This window comes from Cupressus sempervirens, chromosome 5 (assembly GCF_028749045.1).
Source record: "Cupressus sempervirens isolate cs-2001-9-10 chromosome 5, ASM2874904v1, whole genome shotgun sequence".
NCBI lineage: Eukaryota > Viridiplantae > Streptophyta > Pinopsida > Cupressales > Cupressaceae > Cupressus > Cupressus sempervirens.
This window is the reverse complement of record NC_143122.1, coordinates 544,486,423-544,511,609: the sequence shown is the minus strand read 5'-3', so window position 1 is coordinate 544,511,609 and position 25,187 is coordinate 544,486,423.

Below are 25,187 nucleotides of genomic sequence, written 5' to 3'. Positions count from 1 at the left end.
GCCATTACCTAATCCCAACAATGGAAATAACAATATGAACAATGCAAATTGAACTTCCACATCAAATAGATTACCCTATGACTATTCTACTAATCACATATTAGGGTTTGACTCCTTGTGTGGTAAAATAGAAACCAACAATATATGTGAATTTCACTCCATGTGTCATTGCATTGAAGAGGTAGACACTCATGTGAATACCCTTGTCCTACAAGAAGCTAATTGTGATGCAACCACTCGATGGGGAAGACTTACTTTGCAAGCTGCCACTTCCAACCCCACTAATCCATCAATTTCACATGCGCCTATTGTTCCATCCACATCATAAAGGCTTGCTTCTCACTATGATGTGTTATCCCAATTAGGTAAGACTCCTGCACAAATATCCATTCTTGAGCTCCTTACCACATCACCCATCCATAAAGAAATTTTGGAGAAGGCTCTTTTAGAGTCTCGTGTTCCTAAAAATATTAATGCCTCCCAACTCATCACCATTATTGGAAACCTTTCCACACAAAAACACCTTGTCTTCACAAATAAATATTTCCAAAGTCCTAATCCCCACCATAATTTTTCACTCTACATTGAAGTTCTTATACAGTGACATAAGATTAAGAGAGTCCTTATAGATAATGGATCCAGTTTGAACTTATGTACATTGAAGATGATTCATTTCTTAGGACTTCTAGAAGACCTCCTAGATGTCAATAAGAGGATAACAATCAAATCATATGATGAAAGGGAAAGAGAATCAAAAGGAGTTATCATGTTACCACTAAAGGTTAGACTAGTTGTCAGAAATACTAAATGCCATGTCCTAGACTTGGATTTGTCATATAACATTTTGCTTGGTTGACCTTGGATACATACACTAAAAGTGGTACCATCTACCTACCATCAATGCTTGAAATTCCCTCACCAAGGAAGAGAGGTCACAATTCCAAGTGATCCATCACCTTTTTCCTTTTGTAAAAGATTCGAAGGTGCACCAGCAAATTTTTGTCCAATTAGTGAGTTTGCTAAAGTTATACCTAAGCTTCTCACCATAACAGAATCATCTTCCACAATAGTACCAGAGTTATCCAATAATGATTCCAATTCCTGCAAAGGAAAAGAAAAGGTGGAAGATACTAAGGTCAATACTATATTGAAGAAGGTTACTTTTACTAATTTAGGAATGGGAAAGTATAAGTTTGAAAGTGCCTTGTGTGTTGGACAACTACCACTCTCCCCTCGTTCCTTTGGAAAACCTTCACAATTACCACCTCTTGCCAACAAAGATACTATGCATGTTAACAAGACAACATTTGAACATTGGGGTTCACTTAGTGATGAACATATGGAATCTAATATCCTAGATTGGCTATATTATGATGGAAAAGATAAACCTGTGGAATTCCCCAAGGATAAGTATGTTAAGGCCCCTCCCATCATCAAAAACATGGGATATCATGGTATCGGCCTTGGACCTAAAGAAGATGGAATTAGACAACCCCTTGAAGCTAATAGCTATCCTAAAGGATGTGATTTGGGCTCCATTAAACCCAAGGTATTCTTTTCTGACAACTATTGTATGGTTGAGTTTCATTCTAAGAATGAAGAGGAGGAATTCTTTGAAATACCCTTCCAATACATTGAGGATGGCCTAGATAACCATATCCATGCCATTACATAGCTGACCTTTCATCCACCAACCTACCTCTCACCAACCTTGACATGATAGACTAGGACCTTCAGAACACACCACCAGCTCTTGATATCTGTAAGTTTGATGAAGCAGTGATGACACTCTTTGGCCTTAAGAATCTCCAAGATTATGAACATGAGATCCAATACAATGAGTAAGCCTACTTTGGTAGCCAATTCAACTCTCTTAGTTTCAAAAGTTAAAAAGAAAAGAAAAATAGAAAAATAAAAGCAACATCCTCTAGTGAAAAATCTTCTAGGGCACTTTTGGATGAAGAAAAAGATAAAATAAAGGATGCATCTTCTGGTGAAAACCTCTTAGAGGCACCAGAAGAGGGAGAGATTGACTTGCCATTCAAATCTTTACCACCAAAAAAGTCATCTATTTTGAAAGAGGACATAATTCCAGTCAACTTGGGTATAGAGGATAATCCACAAATCACCTACATTGTAGCTACTCTAAGTCCTAAAGAACAAAAGGCAATGACTAAATTCTTTAAAAAGAGTAAAATTAATTTTGCATGGACATAAAGAGATATACCTAGTTTAGACATAGATTTGGTTGTGCATCACTTGAAAATGGAACGCAAGATTAAACCAGTGAAGAAAAAGTTGTGCAAGATGCATCCTAAGGTAGCACTTTTAGTCAAAGCAGAGTTGCAAAAAATGTTAGAGGCAAAGTTCATCCACCCTATTGATTATCCTGAGTGGGTCTCCAACATTTTTCCTATAGGGAAAGCATCTAGGGGCATCTGTGTTTGTTCAGACTTTTGAGATTTAAATCTTGCATGTCCTAAGGATGATTTTCCACTTCCTAACATAGACATTATAGTGGATTTGACTACTAGACATGAGATGTTGTCATTAATGGATGGTTTCTCCAGTTACAACCAAATCAAAATTGTAGAAGAAGATCAACATAAAATGGCATTTACCACCCCATGGGGAACCTTTTGTTATCAAGTCATGCCTTTTGGCTTGAAGAATGTCGGTACCACCTATCAACATGCAATGACTACCATATGCCATGATCTTCTACATGTCATAATGGAGGACTATGTTGATGACATCCTAGGAAAATCAAAGACATGTGAGTCACACATTGATGTCCTCACCACCATTTTTGAAAGATTGGAGAAATATAAAGTTCTCCTAAATCCCAATAAATGTGTTTTTGGGGTCAAATTAGGCAAGTTGTTAGACTACATTGTGCCAAGAAGAGGTATTGAGGTAGATCCCACAAAAGTAAAAGCCATCATAGAAATGCCTCCACCTACCACATTGAAACAAATCCATAGTTTTTAAGGAAATTTATAGTCCATTAGATGATTTTTGGCCTAGTTAGTAGATAAGGTCCATCCACTTCAACATTTGCTTTGCAAGGACACTAAGTTTCAATGGGATTGTCTATGTTAGAAGGCATTTGAACAAATTAAGGCATACTTGACTAATCCTCCACTTCTAGTCCCCCCACTTGTAGGAAAACCATTGATCCTATACATTTCAGCCACTTTAGTTTCCTTAGGTGCTCTTTTGGCACAACTAGATGACAATGGTAATGAGCAAGCCATATACCATCTCAATCGAACCCTAGTTGGCTATGAGTTGAACTACATTTCTATTGAGCAAGCTTGTTTGGAATTAGTCTTTTGTACATAGAAGGTATGCCATTATATGCTTAATCATACTACACATCTCATTGCCAAGATAGATCCACTCAAATATTTGCTATCAAAAGCCTCCCTCACTAGTCAAGCTGAAAAATGGGTCTTGGTTTTGAGTGAGTTTGACATTGTTTATAAGGAATGCAAGGCTAATAAGGGACAAGTAATTGTAGATTATGTTGCTAAAGCTCCCCTTCAAGGTCACCATCCCATTCTAGCAAACCTTCCAAATGACACAATTATGACTGTAGCCCCTAGTACACCATGGAAACTATTTTTTGATGGTTCCTTCACACAAAAGGGATTAGGGGCAGGAATTTTGTTTGTTACACCACAAGGGGACCTCATTCATAAGTCTTATAATAAAATTCCATTCCCTTGCACAAACAATATAGTTGAGTATGAAGGATTAGTCACAAAGTTGTGTCAAGCTATCAAATGGAATATCAAAAGCCTTCTTGTCTTTGGAGACTCACAATTGGTCATTAAACAATTTACAGATGAATACCACACAAAGGATGAGAAGTTGTTTCCATACCACAGGATAGTTTACAATACTTTACAAAGCTAGTTTTTCAATAGATCCCAAGGGCTAATAACAAAGCAGTAGATGCTATGGCTACTATTGCCTCCATGATTGGCATGGCTGAGTATAGTCCTAAATGTGAGTTTCTTGTTGAGAATATTTTTACTCTTGCTTATGAGAAAATTGATTTAGAGTTGCTGTGTGAGATTGTTGGTCCCAAGTCTCCATGGTATGCCAACATTTTTGCCTATTTACATCACAAAATCATTCCCATAGCCCTCACCCCAAATCAAAGAAAAACCTTCATCTGTCACATAGCTCAATATACCATCCTAGGTGATACACTTTTTTGAAAATACTTTGATGGAACTCTCCTTTGATGTCTCAATTTAGATGAAGCCAAAATGGTGTTAGAAGAGGTCCACCAAGGGATTTGTGATGCTAATTCTAGTGGCCTTACATTAGCAAAAAAGCTTCTTAGAATGAGTTACTATTGGCCTACTATGGAATCAAATGCATATCATTTTGTGAAGAGATGTGTTCCTTGTCAGCAGCATGGTGATTTGATACATGCCCCCACTCAAGACCTTCAACCCATCATCACCCCATGGCCCTTTTCCCACTGGGGATTTGATCTTGTTGGTCAAGTATACCCAAATTCTACAAATAGCCACAAGTACATTATTGCCACCACAAAATACTTCACAAAGTGGGTTGAGGCTATTCCATTAACCTACATCCCAAAAAATAGATTTTGAAGTTCATCTTGAACTGCATTATTTGTCATTTTGGTATACCTCAAGATATCATGACTAATAATGGAACACCTTTCAAAAATTAGGAAGTTGCCACATTGTGTAAGAAATTTAGAATCACCCAGCATTTTTCCACCAAATACTACCCCTAAGGCAATGGCCAGGCTGAAGCTACTAATAAAATCATTTTGAAAATCCTAAAGAAAATCATTGATGTAGTTGGCCATAATTGGCACCTCCAAATCACTCCCACCCTTTAGGCCTATCATACCTCCATCCATACACTCACGAGAGCCACTCTATTTTCCCTTGTTTATGGTTCTAAGGTTGTCTTACCCATCAAAATTGAGCTCCCTTCCCTCAAAATCTCTCTCAAGAATCTGATGTCTGAAGAAGAATATAGAGTTGCTCTCTTGCAAGAGCTACAAATCCTTGATGAGAGATGCCTTAATGCCCTAAACCACCTTCATGTGTATCAAAATTTCTTCAGGTTCAGTATCACAAAAAAGTCAAGCCATGAGAATTTGAAGTGGGTGACTTAGTTTTGCAGCATAACATGAGGAATCTCCATAACCATGAAAAGAAAGGAAAATTTGAAGCTAATTGGCTTGGTCCATTTATCATTATAGCCAAATATGGTTCTGAGGCATATTAGATTGCCACTATAGACGGAGATCCACTCCCTAAACCTATAAATATCCAACATCTCAAGAGGTTCTATGCTTGAGCCTTACAATTCCTATATAGTGCTTCTATAGTCCCACAAAAATATAAAAAAATCCAAAAAAATTCACAAAAAGTTACTGAAGAAAAGACTAAAAGGAAGAAAATGTTTTTAGAAAAAATATTTTGATCCATTATCTGTAAGGCTCATTTCACTTCACCCCATTCCATCATTTCATCTTCCTATTTGTGGAAAGTCTTATATAGCTTATGCTTTTCATGCATCCAATAAAAAGACCTCTTGTCTACAAGGCTTCATTTCACTCCCTTTTTTCTAAAAACCTCTAGTCTATGAGGCATTTTCCCATTGAGTGCTCATTCAAATCCCATTACACTGAGCTCTTTCCAAAACAATGACTACAACAGGACTTAAACAAAATCACCTTTGAGACTTAATGATTTGGGAAAAAATTTCTTTTCACAACATTTTCCAAAAAAAAAACACACGATTTACGATAATTAATGCCAAACACAACCAACTTTCATAGGATGAATTTCCTACAGGTGGTATTACGACATTCACTTCTAGACCTAAGGTTCTTGGCAGGAACTGTGGACTGAATGACCACTTGGTCATGAGGTCTCTATTTGGTTGATTTAATTTTGTGTGTTAGTGGAAGCCTTTTATGGTGCACCTTGATCTTCCATATTTTGGTCATACCTGAATGGCTCTCATTGACTACATGTGTTGTTTGTGGTATGATCTGCTTTTGAGGCTTTAATACATATATGTCAAATTTACATTATGTTAATGCAATGCATACTGGGGGAAAAAAGTTAGTACACATTCCACCAAAGATCCCTAAAAATACTTTGGGTGTACCTAGACCTCTCTAGGGCATATATGGCATCTATTCCATCATGACTATGCAAACTACACCTATTGTTCTAAAGTCTCTAGTCTATGCAAAAGAGTCATGTCATTTATGCTTCTATAGCATATAATGCATAAACTCATTTACAACATCAAACTAAGGTGTGCTCTTTCATATAAACACAACTAAATCTCTTGATATCATGTAGTTAGGGTTCATGTAATATAGGGTTTCATTGAGCCATGCTTGAGACAAGGATCCTATTTATTCCCCCCTCCTATGCTACACTACTTGGTTTCTATGAGTGAGGAGTTTTGACAAATAGTCATTCCTTAGGTTCATTCATATTACATTTTCATTTTGGGTTGCATTCATTAGTGCCTTATTAGGATACATTCATTATGTTCATTAGGCATTTTGTCCATTTAATTAGGTTGCATCATTGGTTCATTACATTAATCACATGCATCCATTTTAGTCATCATGTCTAGTCATACATCATCATAAAATCTCACAAATGCATATAGTGCATCCATACATGTAAAATAAAACAATGCATACACCTCATAATCGCCAATGCACCTGCATCATCCACATGTTAGGCATCACATATATATATATATATATACATATATGTGTATATATCTATATATATACATATATATGTATATATCTATATATATACATATACATATATGTATATATGTATATATGTATATATATATATACATATATACATATACATATATATATACATATATACATATATACATATACATATACATATATGTATATACATATATGTATATATATATACATATATATATGTATATGTATATATACATATACATATATATACATATATATATATATGTATATATATGTATACATATATATATATGTATATATATGTATATATGTATGTATATATATACATATATATATATATATGTATATATATACATCATAAGAAACATCACATCACATCCTGCATCACAAGCATCAGTATCCACATCATAGATATCATATGCATCACATAATTCATATACACATAAGGCCATTGAATCATGTAATGTATATATCAAAATAATGTAAGCACAATTCATATACAAAATCATGTAGTATCATGTAGTACAAATGCATCATCAAAAACTCGTTGCATCTACACATCTTTGTCAAAACTACTCACTATACAAAATTTGGAAGCTGGCTATGAGGGCCCTATCCCCCTATGTCACCCCCTCATGGAGGTCAGTGCTATCCCATAGACTCCTCTGATCTAGCCCTACCTCTAGTGGTCCATGAGCTTGAGCCTCTCAAAATTTGGTTGTCGTTGATTGGCAGGCATGGTCTCATGCTATAGTAACTTGTAATAGGTTGCCTCTCATATGGCCCATGCCTCTGCTCAACTAGCTGCAATGGCCTCTTTCATAACTATGGTGGTGGCCCTAGGCTATAGCATCTACTAGGCTATGTCCCTCTACTTGCAATACTCATCTAGCTACACCTGATGGGTGTCTCACTTGGCATGTAGTGTAGCCACCTCTCCTCAGAGTCTCTCTAGCTCCACAAGCTCCTCAGCATCCACATGCACCTCAATGTCAGAAAACTCTCCTATGTCCACTTGTTCCTATAGGCTGCTAGAGCCTCTTGTGCACTATCTTCTCTCACCCTCTACACCTACAACTCTACCTATACGACCACCATGGCCTGCTAAATACTATCTACTCAAGCCTACTCTATTTGTGCCACCCCCTGCAATCAGGCTACCTCTGAGAAAAGATTGTCCCACTTAGCCCTAACCATGTCTAGCTCATCTACCTATCCCTCTCTCTATCCATGTACTTGTGGCCCCTATACTGGTGTTTGTAGTAGAGCCTATGTTGGTACCTATGTTGGTATTGGCCCTAGACCTCTTCTTGCACGGGCCTTGCACCCCTGTGGTCCCTACTGTGCACCCTATGGAAATGGTGGCATCATCACTCCCTGTCCACCTTCCCTTGCTCCATCCCCATCTTTGCATTCTTGCTCTACTAAAGGAGGTTCCCTAGGCACTATCAGTTTGACCCACTAGTGCACTGCCCACCACTGCACATAAGTCGGTGTCACCCTTGCATCTTTGCAATCCTGCCTATGTACCTAGGGCACTAGCTACATTACCAACCATGAACTCTATGCTAGTTGTAGGGTGGTCCCATGGCTCCATATCCTACCATACTCCTATGATATGATAGGGTATAGAAACCTATCGAGCATCACATCCTACACTATACCAAACCATCGCCACACTATAGAAGGCATATATAGCATGACCACATGAACAAAGTGTCTAATGATCCAGCAATCTGTGTATGTGAAATGAAGATACATCTAATCCTCAAAGTCATCCTCTCTACCCACTACCAACACTGTACCCCACTGCTCCACACCATCGTATGGTGTCTAGTCAAACATGATAATCTCATCTAAGCAGTGTTGCCAAAATCCTATGGAAGTGTACTGAATAGGTGGCCAATATCTACAGGCAAATGGCTCACTAGTATGTTTGGTCTCCTATCTAGTAATAGGGTTTGTGACCCTGATATGCTCCTGGGACCATACCATCAGTAGTTTTAGCCCTGGCCCCATCGTCCTCTATATCCTATACATGCACATATGTAGGTTGTGGTAGAGCTCCACTAGGATGGTCTAGTCCCAACAATAGACCGCTCCATCCTCTTATAGTAGGGTACTTAGCACCTGTGCTCACCCAATGGGAAAGCCATGCCCAACATGGTCTAGTACCATCCACCAAATCAGTGATGCTAGATACATAGTTAATCTATGGATCGAAAGTCTCTACCATCACCACCTAAAACACTCCCACAAAAATAGATCTTCCCCCTCCAACACATACTCTAGATACATCCCCTAGATAGGCACTCCCAGAATCTTCCACATATCTAGTAGTGTGACTGTTGCCTCTCTAGTAGGTAGATGGAAGCTCACTATGGGTGTGTGCCATCACTCAATAAGTGCCGATAGTTGGGTTAAGTGTGCCCTCAAGTCCGACCACTTGTGCATGTGCTCTAAATCACATAGTTGAATGTTTCCCCAGTCAACATCTGTCAGCCTCTCCTCCAGCACCATGGTTAGAGGATAGTGCTCCCTCAACCTAAAAACCACCATCTACTCCTACAAAATAGACATGTACAAGGTCAGTCTCTTTAGCCCATGTTGTCCCTAGAATGGGGCATCCTACCTTGACCTTTACCAATTTTTCCAAATCAATGTAGATGCTAATTGATACAAATGTTGATTTGCGTAGATGTTGATCGATGTAGAAATTGATCTGCACAGACATTGGTCGGCATAGCTACCAATTAGCATAGATGGTAGTCTGTGGAGACACCATTTTAGTATCTCTAATGGTTGGGCACATTTTTTGTCATCTATGAAGATGACGAATAGTCAATCATTATCTCCACTACCCTTAGCCCCCTTTTGTCATTCGTGCAGACAATAGATTGAACCCTGTTGTCTCCACGCACCCCCCTCCCTAGTTTGTCATCTACAAAGGTGATAGGATAGGTCCTATCATCTCTCTAGATGATGTGGTCTTTAGTTTTTTGTCCGCATAGATGACAAGGCAGAGACTATCATCTACATTGTGACCACATTTTCACTCTTTTTATGGTGCAATAAATGCATCTAACCTAGCCTAATCAACCAAATTGATAAAGAGGATTAGACAAATCACTACTGGGCCCATGTCAACTAATCACTAGTGCTCCTGAATGTGCTCACCAAGCTATAATAGATCAATTAGGTCCATCTTTGCTCTAGATGCTCTACTCTCTAGGTGTGCAAATGACCTTCTTTGAGCCCCTTGGAGGCTTATATAGGCCCTCCGAGGAACCTGTTTGAGCCTATGTCTTCCCTGAGATGTGTCCATCCCCTGTTTGCCTGCAAGTCATGTAATGTCTTCATTTACTCTCTTTTTCTCCTATTTTTACTTCTTCTAAAGACCTTTTTGTGAAAATTTCCCAAAATTTATTTTTTGTGCTATTTTTGCTAGGGGGCACCCTCCTCCTCTATTGTCGCTCTTAGGACTCCTACCTTCTCTTGGGCAACCTATATTTTCTTTTCTTTGATATGATGTTGTCCCAACATCACATCAAAGATTGGAAAAATGTAGACACTATAAATCATCCCAAAATACTATATTAATTTATTTAATATTTCCCTTGACATTATAATTAATTATTTATTAATTAATTATATTTTTCATATTCTTCTACATATTTAATTAAATTTATTTAATTAAGTAGGTTCACTTTCCTAAGGTATTTAAATTTAATTTAAATACTTCCATCCTTATTGTGTTAAATTTATTTAATACATAACCCTCCATAAATCCCCCTTTTAAATAAATTCTATTTATTTAAATCCCTCCATCTCATTAATTCTCTGAACCTACAATTAAACTAAATCTTGTTTAATTTAATCTTAAACCTACCCTATAAACCTAGTCTTCACCCATCACGTGCATCCTCCTAAGCCTATCCACCATTTAATCTCACTCAATTACCTTAATAATCTTGTTAAACCCCTTCTTAAGCCTAAGTGTGTGCTCACACATGTGTGAGGACCACTCCCACTTCTCACACCTCTTGCAATTTTGTCCCCCACTCTTCTCTCCAAGTTTTCTCACACATGTGTGAATAAACTTTGAATGTTGACCACTTGCATGGCTTGCCTACATATCTCCTTGTGGTACCTATGTGGATGCCACATAGATACCACCTCACCAAGGCCTCTCTCAAGCCTATAAATAGAGCCCTTGTCTCAAGCATTTTCATCTCCCTCATTTGCATTGTTATCATGCTAGTTTGAGTTTAGAGCTTTCATATTGATTTTCATGTTGCATACTAACCTTTGGTAGTTGATAGTTCATTGCATTTACATTGTTATATTAGCTTGTTCATGCATTTACATCTTCATTTCACTTGCATACTAGCTTAGTTTGCATGTTAGCTTAGTTTCTTTATTGGTTTCCATCTCCACATCCACTTGAATGCTCTCAAACATGGCTTCCTCCATAGCCATTGTTTGAGGCGTTCTTCATTTCATATAGCATAGTTTCATTATCATACTTGCATTTTCACATCAAGAGATTCACCATAGTTGTGTTTGGGAAGAGCACACCAACATCCCTCCAATCTAAACACACCAACAAGGCCTCTCATGGGTGCCTTTGTTGAGCTATTTGAGGTTTTTTGAGGATTTGATTTGTCAGTTGCTTTAAGTTGCAAAACTCAAGCATTATATTAGTTGTGCTGCATTTTTTTTTGAATATCTTAATATCCATGTACAACTAATGTTTGTTTGTTGTTTCTTTCTTCCAACAGGTCAAATTCTCTAGATACAATAACCATGATCATTTTGGACTTGAACTATATGCTCTGAAACCACTTGACTAAGGGCTCATCTCCTTTAGGTAGAATATTTGCTTCAACAAACTCCTTTACATTCATGTAGATGATCATCTTCAACAAGGAAACACAATCATCACTCTTGGTTTTCTCCATGACTAAGGTGGCTATATTTGATGATATGTTATATTTCTTTGTTTCTAATCTCAATATAGCATTACTAATCTACTCTATAATGGAGAATCCTTGCATCTCAATTTTCTTTCTCCACTCTCTACCAATTTTCCCAAAATGCTTATCTTCCTAGAGCTGGGAGACAAGTGCCTAAACGTCTATTGTGGTGGGATCACTAGTAATGGGCATCCTAGAGATGCTTGCCAATGAGGTGACCAATTGCTTGATGAAACCATTCAATTCTTGTATTTCTACTTTCATTCAAACCTTTGACAACTTAAGGCTCTCTAGCTATCCCTCAATCACCTCATTTGTTGACTTCCATAAGCCAACTTTGGTATCATGTTTGGCCTCCCCAAGATCCAATGAATGTAGAGTAAAATCATCAATACACATATTCTTAATCCTTCCCTCCTTGGTAGGCTTTTCTATCTCCATTGTTAGATTCCCTATTTCAGGGTCTTGTCCAAGGATAGACAAGGTCTTCTTTTTCTTAACCTTAGTCAATGCAAATCCAAAGTAGATAGCAAGAGATAAGGTATCCTTGTTGGGGGCACCTTCATCTTTCCTCTTTATCTTCCCATCTAGAGTATCTTCCAAACATGAATCTATGTTTATCACTTTAGAGGTCATCCCAAGAGAATCTATGCTAAACATTTTCCTTTTGACCGAAGTGATTGCTTTCATGTTCAAAGAGAAGAGATTCTTTTGGGCTTGTGAAATGAGCTTTGAGTAATCTTGGTCTTTCTCTACCTCTAAGTTCTTCTTTGTGGCCTTGTTTGATTTAGTGGATTCACTGTCACTACTTCCCCCATCTCCTAAATTCATTACTTTCACTTGAGGGCTAATTGGTAGGAGAAGTGTGGCACTCATAGATGGAATCGGGCTACTATGAGGTGAGGAGACTAGAGTAACTACACTATCTTTTAGTTCCTCCACATTCTTCTTCCTAGCTTCTGTTTGGGTACCAATCACTGGGAGAGAACTATCTTGGCAAGTCTTATACATAGGACTATTTTTGTCTAGAGGTTGATCACCTCCACTTGATGGTTGGGCTAGTCCTTGAGTGATGGCCAAGTTTACACCTGACATACCACCTTGAGAGGAAGATGTCACTGCAACTGGTAGAGAAGCTTGAGCGAATATTCTGTTACTTTGACTCCTCCTAGTTGTGGTCCATTCAACCTACTTTCTAGTTCTCTTAATAATTTGGGCCATCATGATCTCTAGATTTTCTCCAACATCTTCATAATGTTTAGAGCTAATAGTAGTATTTCTTAGCTTTGTTAGATAGGTGTTACTATACATATTTTATCCATCATATTATATTCCCTCAACATAAACATTAATTTGATACATCTTCACTTGACTCGCTATAAATTTGCAAAAGCATGGCCCTAGCTCTTGAACTCATCTTTACAATCTACCCAGTAGTCTTCAATATTAGTGATATGTTTGATCATTTTTCCAATTTGCAACACCTCCCTTGCATATCCATTTGGATCAGACATAGGTCTTAAGACCTCATACATCTCTACTTTATATTTTGATTCAAACACTTTTAGCATGTTCTTTACATCTGAACGAGACTCACAATTGAAAGCTCCTACCTTCATAAGGAACTCATACTCTTTCTTCTTCAAACTCCCACTCAGTATGTTCACCTAAATTTCTTATTGCATGATCTTGATCAACATGATCATATCACTAGGATATCTTAGTAGCTTCAAGGGAAAGCCATCAAATGCTACAAGATGCAAATATGAAAAGGATGAGAACTAGATGAAATAACTCCCTAATTGGCTAATGGCTGCCATAGCTTCAAAACTGAATCTCCTCTCTAGACATCCTTGATGCTCCCTACAAATTTTCATGGTGAATGTGTCATTAACTTTGATATATTCTTCATAACTATTTTCCAATTGTAAAAATGGGTAGAATTCATAAGACTTCACATCATCATGAAAATTTTCTACATTTGGGAGGCCTGGCCATAATTGTAAAGAAGATAACATGTAAATGAGGAAGGAGGACATGTAGAATGCATTGTAGAATTTTGTAGCACTAAGAGCATTGGATAGAATCCCACTTACCTCATGGGCCCAATCAATATATTGAGTATTAAAATAGATAACTTGAACCAAAAGGAAATATTTCTCAAAAAAATTTAAAGCTTCAACCTCGCCTTTCAATCTGTGTAAGAGGACCATGATGTCAATAATCTCAGGTTTGAGATTAGTCCCAAACATAGTTTTAGGAACCTTAATCTTGGTGCCCATCATCTTCTTCGTAGAGAACTTAGAAATAGTTCCTCCAAATGTCAAATCTAAAAATTCTTCCTACTCTAGACTTGGGAGGTAATTCACCATAGTTTTTCTATTAATGGAGATCAACACTGTGTCATCAAGCAATACAATCTATCTGGTGTCCGAGTTGTAATGGCTTATACATTCATATATTAATTCTAGAGCTTGGATTGCAATAGAAAAACTAGCTACCTCAATAAGCCTGCATCCTCAAAGCTTCTCAGTAATAGGATGTATTAGCTTTGATCTTAGCCTCTTCTAAAAATCTTGTATATCACAAAAATGGAGAGAAGTATCCATGAAATTCTACACTGAAGATGATCCCATTCAACCCATCGAAGCCTGCAAATCTAGTTGCCATCTCTATTTGAAAATGAATTTTAAATCCAAAGCAATGAAAAGAATAACAAATGTGTAGATACTAGCTTTTTGAAAAAAGTTGTGCAATGTAAATAGAATAATAGTTTGAGAAAGAGCGGTAGTTTTTGTAATTGTTCACTTTTTCATCTATGTAGGAGCTTTAATTCATCCATTGATCTTTAAAATTCATTCCACATGAATGAATTAAAGAAAATATTTGTTGAAATAGTAAATGCATGGTTTTAACATGTATCTAGGTGTCTTTTCACTATTTTGTTGGCCTAACGATAACTTTCTTTCTTCCTAAACTTACTTTCCCATTTCCTGTTAAGTTTTGGGAAGTAAAGAATAGAGTACTCCAGAAGAAAATATCTGCTAAATCAAATCCTTCCTGATAGCTCTTTCCTACAATGCTTAGATCATTTCCATTATCATCTTTAAGATTTTTTTTGCATGAAAAGTGAGTTCAATTTGCTTACAAACTTGATTTTCTTTAAAACCTAGAAAATTGTCTTCATGGATTGAAAACCCACCGAGGAGAAGAAAATTTCCATTTCTCTACATAGGCTTCCCTTTTAGCTTTACTTTTTGATTATATTTTCCTTTGAGTTCAAAATTTTTAAAAATTAGTGCACATAAACATTAGTGGCCCACCTTTTATTTCATTTCCTTTAGAATTACCTTTGGCGGGAAATTGACTTCATGGGTTGAAAACTGTTGGTGTAAATAAATATTCACTATGTACACTTTACTTAAGTTTACTTAGGTTAATGCATTATTTTATTATTTATTAGTTTGACACTTAGGAGTTTGTGTACTTTTATGAGTTGTAATGTTGAGAACATAGAAGTATGTAACTCTAATTCAGCACATAGTGTCTACAACATTATTTTGTGTACTACAACTTTGTAGGCTTATCTTCTCATCATTGCACTTACTCCTATTCTTAATAGAGGATAGCCCACACTTGGTGGACATGTGCCTAGTTGTATGACTTATCATGTTGCTAACTTCTAGGCATTCTAGAAGCATTTCAGAGGCCTTCATATATAGGCACTCCTAGTGTACTTGTACTTTGAATTGAATATTATATTGTTATTTTGATCATACTCTGGTCTATTTTGTGCTTGTATTTGAGTTCCTTGGTCTTGGGTGAATTCCACCCTAAGGCAAATTCTTACATGGTATTAGAGCTAAGGGAGATTCTCATCACATAGCCATTGGAGACCTTGTTACTTCATCTCTTAAAGGGACCCAATTCAAATCCAGAGCATCTACAGCAATTGGGAGTGTGTAGAGTTGAAGTGAACCTCACCATTGCACTCGAAGCGATGATTTGGTGAAAATTGACTATAAACTCACTTATTTTTGGCCATAGTCAATTTTTCAAGAAATTTTTTTTTGCAAACTGGAACCTAAAGGCCCAATTTGCAAACTCGGTATGGTCATCATTTGATCTATTTAATTGATTTCTAGATTTTCTATTTTTCTACATTTTAAAGATATTTTTTAGAAAATATTTTTGGCTAGTTCGGCCTATAGAGAAAAAAAATTTGCAGGAACTAGGTGTTCAAACCCCATCCCCTATAGAGAATATTCTTAAAATATTCTTCAACTAAATCTGGCACTCAAGTACCCCCGGCTGACCTCTCTCCAAGTATTCTGGCCAACTTGTAATGACCAAGCAACCATGTTACATCACATCTAATAGCTAAGTATCCCAACACTAGTGGGTAGTCATTTTATTTTATCGATTGTAGTTCTTTTTTTTTATATAACAAAAATTTCTATTCTCTCGTGTATGTGGGGCTAAAGCATCCCACACTCACTCACCATTTTCTATTTGATGGTGGCAACACCTACCACTTTTTATGAGTTTATCTAGTGTCCTTTTAGCATTACACATAGGCTTCTACAAACATGCCACATGAAGCCTTCCTGGCATTCTATGCCCATTCATTTTAACAATTATCAACCACATCAACGACCATTTTTGGACGAACTTCGATGCTACCTTCTGAACTCTGATGTAGATAAGGAAATTTCAGCAACCTCCATAGTGTCATGCAATCAGATAGCCTACAAACATGCTAGACCACACTATACTTACCATACTACCATGTCACTTTTGCCATGTCAAATTTTTGTATGATCTATACGATAGCCATACTACCACATTACCCTGGAAGGTTAATTTTTTGCTTGCATTAGTATTCTACTATGCTAAATTTGATGGAAATTTGATAATCATTTAGAGGCATTTTTTAATGCTACAATAGTCATTTGACTATCAAATTTAACATCATGTTTTCCACTCTAGACCCCTCTTCAGATCCATTTTTGATTTGATAGCCTAACTTTGAGAGGCCATAACTCAATCATATAGACTAGAAATCAGGTGCAATTCTTTTTATTTTGGGTAGAATTTTCTAAACTTTTCAATGGTGTAGTTCTTATCTAGTTTTGGTGTATGGATTTGTCAAAAATAGCATATTTTGGTGATTGTACCTATCCAATCCTACATTCCTCAACTTCAAACGCTCCATACAGGCTCATCTAGACTCCTTTTCAGATTTTTGAAAGTGCATTTTTTTTTGTCTACTTCTAGATCTACCATCAGATTATAGGCTTATGTGGACAAAAATACCACTTTTATAAATAGGTCCTAATTTACATTGTATTGCTTCACACTTGTTGTATTTTTGAGCTACAGTATAAAGTTCTAGATTTATAGTCAAAAAAGAGGTTGTAATCAGCAAATCAGAAGCTCACTTTTTCCATTTTGACAAGTGGCCTATTGTAAATGCACTACATATAAAGTGCCAAAATATTTCATTTGGGGCAGGGGATTTTTTGATTGAGTGAAAAGGGAGGGTATGTATTGTGTTTTGTGTCTCATTGATAATGTGCTCTTTCATTATGGGTTCATTTTCAAAGTTAACTCCACATAATTATTCTACTTGGGAAGAAAACATTAAGGAACCATTGGTAGTTTAAGGTTTATTGTGTTATGTAACTGGTGCAGTAAAGAAACCTCCTATTGATGCTAATGAGGCTCAAAAAGAAGAATAGGAGTCCAAACAAGAGATGGCCCTAGGAACCTTGTTGAAAAATATCTTTGATCATGCCAAATATCACATTAAAAAGCTTACTAATCCAATAGAAGTATGGGCTAAACTTGAAGCATTGTATGGGATAGTAGATGAAGATATCGCTTACACCACTAAGGACAAACTTCTCAAGTTGGATCCTAGGAATTTTGACACCATCAAAGACTATCTTACCCAAGTGGGCATGTATAGGGCACAACTCAAGGACTGTGGTGAACCCATCAAGGATGGAAAGATGATCAAACATATAATGACTCATCTTCGACTTGAATATGCTCCTTTTGTTTCTAGTTATAATACTCACAAATTAACAATGGGTAGTGCCTACATTAAGCCTTCATTCGAGGAATTTTTAGAAATGTTGATCTTAGAACATGATAATTTAGTGAGTATGGGAATTCTCAAGTCTTCCAAGACCAAAGCCTTGGTGGCTAATAAAGGTAATTCAAGTGGTAAAAACTCCAACAAGAAGTAGAAGTAGTGGAAGGAAAAGCCACAAGATGACACACAACAATCCTCATCAAAACAACAATCTTTCTCACATCAATCTTCTTCCACTCAACAATCTTCTTCACAACAAGGAGAGTCTTCTTCCAAAAATAACCAAAAGGGAGAAGAAAACTTGTTCCTATTGTAAGAAGAATGGTCATGATGAACATGAGTGTAACGATAAGTAGATTGATGAATTGGTAAACACAATGAGGAAACAAAAAATTGATGTACCAAATGCATATAAGGATAAGGGATCTTCAACCACTTCAAAAGGTAAGGAGAAAGCTTTGGTTGCAAGTATAAACAATGCTGAGGAATGGGTTCTTGATTTAGGAAGAACACACCATATGGGTGCTTCAAGGGAGAAATTTTCCTATTTGAAACCATCAAATGTAACTTACATCTATGTGGGCAATTATACTCAAGTGGAAGTTGAAGGGAAAGGAAATGTAGAGTTGGACAATGGCATCTTCAAGGATGTTCTTCATGTTCCAAACCTTAGCACCAACCTTCTCTCCATCTACTAGATAACTCACTATGGATGTGGTAACAAAGTGGAGTTCCTCCTTGATACAGTTGTGGGGAAAAATCTCAAAGATGATTCTATGGTGGTAGTTGGAATGGCTAATCATGAGACAAGACTTTATTCTTTCTCACATCTTGTGCCTAAGTCCACTTCTCTTGCCTTATTGACTCATTCAAATACAGAAAGTAAACTATGGCATGAGATATTTGGACATCTCAATTATCGCTACCTTCAACAACTCAGCAGCAAGGATATGGTCATTGGTCTACCTCAAGTCAAGTATTCAAAGGGTTTATGTCCAATTTGTGAAGCAGGCAAGCATCTTGAAGAGAAATATGACAAGGGGAAGTCATGGAAGGCTATTGTTATTCTTGATTGGTTCAGAGTATGTAGCTGGCCCATTTCTAGTACCATCCTTTGGTAAGGCTCACTATGTTCTCACCTTTATTGATGATTTTTCATGGTACACTTGGGTCTTTTTTCTTGCTCATAAGAGTAAAGTATTTGATAAGTTGATCATCTTCAAAGCTCAAGTTGAGAAAAATCAGGGAAAGCCATCAAGATTCTACGAATAGATAATGGTAGAGAATATGTCAACTCCAAGCTTATAGACTTTTGCACTCATGAGGGTATTGATCTTCAACAATCAGTTGCATACATGCCACAGTAGAATAGTGTTTTTGAAAGGAAGAATATAACCCTTAAGGAGATGACCACTTGTATGCTCCAACATAAGTCTCTAGATTAAGTGTTTTGGGTAGAAGCCATGTGTTGTGCCAATTACATCCAAAATATAAGTCCCCATAAGGCCTTAGATGGAATAACACCTTTTGAGGCATGGTGTGGTAGAAAACCAAGTGTAAAGCACTTCAAATTTTTTGGTTGTCTAGCATGAGCAAGGATACCTCCACAAAAGTGAAAGGCATTAGAACCTCAAAGAAAACCATGTATATTTATTGGATATCCTAACCATCTCAAGGCATACAAACTAATCGATCTAGAGACTGATGAAATCTTTTTTGAGAGGAGTGTTCACTTTGAAGAAAACTGTCCAAGTTTGGCTTCGTCAACTCCTCCTTCTTCCTTCTTTGTGGAAAGTGATAATAGTGATGATAGTTACTCAGATCAAGATGACATTCCTACAACTTTGACTCATAGGACATTCCTTCTTCTTCCACTAAACCCTGTTGGGCATAGCAATCCCTTGATTCAGAAAGTTCATTGGTGGGAAATCCTTTAGACACTCAGAGGATGAGGTCACAATACAAATCATTTCCTCATGCTTATATTGCCATTGCTTCAGATCCATAGTCATTTAAGGAAGCATTAGGGATTCTAGAATGGGATAAGGCTATTGAGGAAGAATATAACTCTTTGATGAAAAACAACACTTGGGACTTAGTTCCCCTTCCTAAGGGAAGAAAGGTGGTTCGATGTAAGTGTATCTATCAAACCAAACTTGAAACAAATGGAAGTGTGGATAAGCATATGCCAGACTAGTAGTCAAAGGTTTCTCATAGGTTCTAGGTATTGACTATACAAAGACTTTTGCACTAGTCACCAAGATGAACTCCATTCACTTGACACTAGTTATTGCTACAGCTCATGATTGGGTTGTACACCAAATGGATATAAAAAGTGCTTTTTTGAATGGTGATCTTCACAAGGAGATTTAATTTATATGGAGTAGCCATAGGGGTTCATATAGGATTCTACTATGGTTTGCAGATTGAAGAAGTCTATCTATGGTCTTAAGTAGGCTCCATGGGCTTGGTATGCCAAGATGGATTCCTTCCTACTCTCAATAAGATTCACTAGGTGTCATTCTGATTCAAATGTCTACATTCTTCAGAGAGATATCTCACACTTGATACTTGTGCTTTATGTATATGACTTGATCATTAGAGAAAGCACTTCATCCATCATTGTCAATGTCAAGATCTCTTTGTAGGATAGATTTGCTATGACAAACTTGGGTTTACTACATTACTTCCTTGGTATTGAGATCACAAAATCTTCAATTAGGATCACACTTTATCAACCCAAGTATACTCTTGACTTGGTTGCTCAATTTCACATGAATGACTACAAGCCTGCTCCTACTCCTTTTCTTTCAAGTGTCAAGTTAGAGGCCAAGTGTACCACTCCACTTGTTGATGCTACATTTTATAGATAGTTAGTTGGGAGTCTTATCTACTTGACACATACATGCCCTAATATATCTTTTGTAGTTGACGTGGTTTCTCACTTCATGCAAGAGCCACATGAGCTTCATTGGAAGGCCACCAAGTGCATCTTGCACTACATACAAGGTAGACACACATGAGATACACTATGTAGTAGGTACAGTACTTCAATTAGTTGGATATACAAACTCATACTATGTTGGGGACCTTGAGTCTCACAAGTCTATTTCTAGTTACATATTTCACCTTGGTTCCAACCCTATTTTTTGGCAGAGTAAGAAGCAAAATACTATTGCTCTTTCTTCCACTAAGGCTGAGAATCAAGGAGTTTTCAGTGCAACTACAAAGGCTCTTTGGTTACAACACATCTTGGAGGAGTTTAGATTTGATCTTCCCAAACCTACAGTCATACATTATGACAATTAGAGTGCTATTGAGATCTCTAAACATCCAGTTCAACATTAGTGGACCAAGTACATTGAGGTTCATATACACTACATTAGAGAGCTGATACATGAGCAAATCATCACATTACAATATTGTTCTATAGCAAAGTAGGTCATCGAAATCTTCACCAAACCCTTCACTGAGGTCAAGTATATTCATTTGTGAGATCTCTTGGGGGTGCAAGATGTTGTAGAAAGGGGAGTCCCTTGACTTCTCTCTTCTTTCTTCTAGGAGGGATCTTTTCTTTCTCATCTTCTTTATTGTACATATCTCTCTTTTTGGAGGAGGGTTTTTCCCATGAGGTTTTTCTTATTTCTCTACTTTATGAGAGATTGCATTGCATCATTGTATGTAGAGCATTGCTTTTGTACATGGGTATCTAACATGGCCTCGTAGTCGAGACCCATCATGCATTTTTGAGCTTAAGTGCATTCCCCTAAGTTGCACTTAAGGGAGGGTGTTGGTGTAAATAAGTATTCACTATTTACACTTTACTTAAGTTTACTTAGTTTAATGCATTATTTTATTATTTATTAGGTTGATAGTTAGGAGTTTGTGTACTTTTATGAGTTGTCATGTTGACAACACAGAAGTATGTAACTCTAATTTAGCACACGGTGTCTACAACATTGGAGTTTGCATTATTAGCTAAGTTGTCATGTAGACAACATAGTTATTTTTACTCTTAATTAAGCACATGGTGTCTACAATATTATTTTTCATGCTACACCTTTGTAGGCTTATCCTCTCATCATTGCACTTACTCATGTGCTTAATGGAGGATAACCCACACCTGGTGGACATGTGTCTGGCTGTATGACTTATCATGTTACTAACTTCTAGACATTCTAGAAGCATTCTAGAAGCTTTTATATACAAGCACTCCTAGTGTACTTGTACATTAAATTGAATACTATATTGTTATTATGATCATACCCTGGTCTATTTTATGCTTATGTTTGAGTTCCTTGGTCTTGGGTGAATTTTTCCCTAAGCCAAATTCTTAATAAAACTTGTTGAAGAGAAACCAATTTTTAGTTTTTTGCCTGGAATGGTTATAAGAGTTATGGTGAATCTTAAACATTTCTTAAGGTAGATAATCATAAAAGGAACCTAAACTTTCCATAGGGAACCTTATTATTTTCTTGTTTTGACCTATATGCATCATTTGGAACTCTTCATGAAAAATCATCTTCATGGGTTAAAAATCTACCGAGCAGAAGACGAAACCCAAATTTCCACAAACCTCTATTTTTGTGAGAAAATAATAGGCTACAAGCAAAAATAACTTTATAGATGATCTTTGCATGAGCAATGTGAATATCCATTGGATTAGGTACTAAGCTACCCATAACATCCCTCAACACAAAGGAAAAACCACCTGGCTATGAAATGTGAAGAAGGAGAAAATGAAAAATCTGATGAAGCTTATTTTCCACCTAAGGGAGCTTAGACTTAGACTTGAACACACCTAGGACCTTACTAGAACACAAATTCCCACTTCACTAATTGGTTAGAGGATGAAAAGTGGGGCAACATCTATGACTTATTCATAATAACCCAACATCTTAAAAAGACTCAAGGAACAAATATTAAGCCCAACACCCCCATCTATCAATGCATGTCTAACATGGATTTTATGGATCATGACCTCAATATGAAGAGCAAGAATATGTGGTTGGCTCAAAGATTTATCATCTTCCTTTGAAAAGGTAATGTAATTAGGGCTACCAATATGGTTAACCATGTTCTGGAATTGGTCAACGTCTAATTTTTTGGGGATGTTTGCTATGCACAAAGCATCCTCAACGAATTTCTTGTGTCTTAGAGATAACTCTAAGAGATTAAAGATCAAAATCTGAGTTGGGGTTCTTTGCAACTGATCAATAAGATTATAACTCAAATGAGGATTGATGATTGGTTTTGAGGCAACTTTCTCAGTTGCCACTTGCTTTGGTTTACTTTAACTTGAACCAGGTACTCTAATGACAAGGGGACATTGACTTTGTGTCACAATATTGAGACTTTGAGATGACACTCTAGAGTGAGGACCCCTTAGCACCAGGATGGATTCTTCATCAAAGATAGGAGGAGAGTACATGTCTAGATAATAACCATAAGGATATTTATCTCTCATCATGTTAACATTTTTTTCTACCGCTTCAAGCATGTTGACAACATTCTCTATATTTGTGTAAGTGTAATTGATCTCAGCCTTTCCATTCTTATGTTTAGAAGTTTCCCCCTTCTCGTACTTGGGCAAAGGTTATTTGAAGGTCATGTGATCGTTGTTAGTGTTCAATCCATCCAATTTAAGTTTTCCATTCTCAATAAGATCTTGAATGATATGTTTGAGTCTCCCACAATTTCAATATCATGTCCAATGCCATTGTAAAACTTGCAATAGGCTTTCTCATCCCACCAATATGGCTTATCCTCAAGTATACAAAACTTCACATGATCTAGAGGGTGCACAAGGTTGTTAGTAGTGAGTTTTGTCAATACATCCTCATATGAATCACCAAGTTTTGAAAACTCTTTCTTCTCTCCCTTAGGACTATCTTGATATTTTGGCTTGTTCACTTGTTTATTAGTGCTAGCCAATTGAAGAACAACTTGATCTTTGGGTTTTGAGGAGTCCACAACTCCATTATTGACCACTTGTTTGTTCCTATTCCAATATGAATTCTCTCATTCCAATATGAATTCTCTCATTTATCTTTGTTGTTATTATTTTGACCACTATTGTTGTTCTTTCTATGTTTGGTCAATATTCCTTTTTCTTTCAAAACATTCCCAATCCTAAATGTGGTTTCAACCATGGTGTCAAAGGAATCAAAAATCATCCTCTTAACTTCATATTGCATTTTGGGAACCAAGTTGCTAATAAGGATTCCAATCTTCTCATTTTTTAGTGATAGTCCTAGAGTAGTGAGAATATTGTCATCTCCATCTTTGCAAGAAAGTGATAAAGGATTTTCCTTGGTTTTGCTTTGTGTAGACAAGTCCAACAAGGTAACAGATCTTGAAATGTTGTATGCAAAGTGTTGAAAAAATCTTTGAATGAGCTCTTTAAAAGTCTTAACAGGGAGAGTTGTGTTGGTGAACCATTCCATCACCTGACCCTTAGACTCCTTGGAAACAATCTCATGAGGTTATATGTTGAGTCATCTCAATGAAACTCAAAACCCATAGTATAAAATTGACACAGGTGATCACATGGATCTATATTCCCATCATACTTGTCATCTTGGAGGATCTCAACCTTTCTAGGGAAATCTTTCATGTTGACACTCTTATCAAAAGGGTTAGGACAAATTGAATCAAGTGAGAATGAACTCTTAGGTTCCATCACCTTTTCCATCGTATTTTGCATGTGTTTGATTATTTCTTCTATAGTTGGAGCTTACTTCTTAATCTTCTTGTCCACATCAAATTTGTAGGAGACTCTAGCACCTTGTTGATTAAATTCTCTAAGAATGTGTCTTTTTTTTTCTCTACATATCTCTCCACATTCTATTGGAAATGTGGGTTCTGTTGCATCCTCATGAAGTCTTGGGAGTTGCAGTCAAAACATGAGCTACTACCCCCATATTGTGAACCATGGTGAGCATTTTGTGAAGGTTATCTTGAGTTCCTAGTAGGTTTTTGTCTCCTATAATGATCACATCTTGAAGCCCTTCTTCCTATACGGCTAAGAGATTGTGAAGGTTTTCTTGAACATCTTCCACTTTGTGGAGTCTTACAAGGGGTGGATGGAGGAGAATTGCCTCTACCACCAACACACATGTTGTTAAATTGATCATTAAGTTGTTGAGCCAAGAGTCTATCTTGCTCTTCCTAGAAGGTTTTCCTTTCTATCTCCAACAAGGCTTGTCTCTCCAACTCTAGGAGTTTAAATTGATCTTCCTTTGTAGTTTGGTTGTCTAGGAAGACTTTCTTTTCATGCTTGATTCACTTAAGTCTTTCACTCATGTATCCTAAAGGTGTCTTCAGTGGTAAA